A 1,186-nucleotide genomic window follows, 5' to 3' on the forward strand; every position below is an offset into this window, starting at 1 on the left:
CTTCTCTCGGCAGAGTTTCCTTCACAACCATTTATCTTCCTGATGATAATGTATTCATTTAAGATAATAGCAGCTATTGTTATTTGTTTGCTGTGGCAGCCAAACCAACACAGTTACAGAGAGAGAGAGATACAGGATCATTTTCCTCATGAATAATTATGTTGAAGCTAATTGATAATTACACAGGCAGTAATGGCTTTGAAGGCTAATTGCCTGATGTCGCACAGAAATGCTCATTATGATGCAACCGTTTCAGTGAGTGTGTAAGAACATGAATAATGGGATTTACTCTGAAATAAAATTCACAGTTAATCATGCCTTATGTAGGTCAGACACACTGAGACACTTTTACCAGCAAATTCTTACTACATACGGTATCTTTCAGACGTTTAGCAAAATATATTTGTAGTCTAGAGTTGACAAAATATACCTATATAATAATTCAACTAAACCCATCAACAGTTTTAAATATAGACTTTAGTTTAAATCAGTAAACATATGTATCAATATATTAAACAGTCCCAAAAATCAATCTTTAATTTTTTTAGTAAATATAGTAGCAAGAATTAGAAAAGAGTAAGTAAATGTTATTCAAAAGATGAAATATCAAATATTAAGCATGAAAACACAATTTAATTTCAAATTTTTATATTTTGTAGTCATAACATTTTTGACTAACCTTCACCAGTGTTATTATTGATGAAGGTTATAATGAATAAATTATCAGCTAAATTAACCAAATTGTGTGTGTGTGTGTGTGTTTCCGTTGAAGGACAGAGTGAAGAGGCAGGAGATTGAACTCATCAAATTACAGCAGAGGCAGACAATTTAGATTCAATTGCCTTCACCTCACCTGGTGTGTGTATGTGCATGTACAGCTGCCCTATAATGTGTGTGTGTGTGTGCGCGCGCCTGCGTGCGTGCGTGCGCACAGCCATTACTGTCTCTTACCTCCAGTTATTTTGTTCCTGATAGAATATTATATACAGACTGTCGCTGCCCGGCGTTAGACAATTTAATGGAGGGAAAAAGACGGAGTCAGGAAATGATCTTTCTAATCAGACAACAGCAAAGGGTCTCTTTTATTAAAGTGGGGTGCACACCACCACGCACCAATCCCCCCCCCCCCCCCCCCCCCCCCCCCCCGTTCGCGCCGAGCACCACGCGCCGAATAGGCTCCCCCCGC

General features: G+C 38.3%; 1 protein-coding gene across 2 annotated transcripts in view; it reads left to right on the plus strand.

The window, feature by feature from the left end:
- The window catches only part of card14 (caspase recruitment domain family, member 14), a 67,347-nt gene that overhangs the window by 14,429 nt on the left and 51,732 nt on the right, over nt 1-1,186 (plus strand). The gene's annotated exons all lie outside the window — the stretch shown is intronic.

This window comes from Cynoglossus semilaevis, chromosome 9 (assembly GCF_000523025.1).
Source record: "Cynoglossus semilaevis isolate Cse_v1.0 chromosome 9, Cse_v1.0, whole genome shotgun sequence".
In the NCBI taxonomy this organism is placed as follows: Eukaryota; Metazoa; Chordata; class Actinopteri; order Pleuronectiformes; family Cynoglossidae; genus Cynoglossus; species Cynoglossus semilaevis.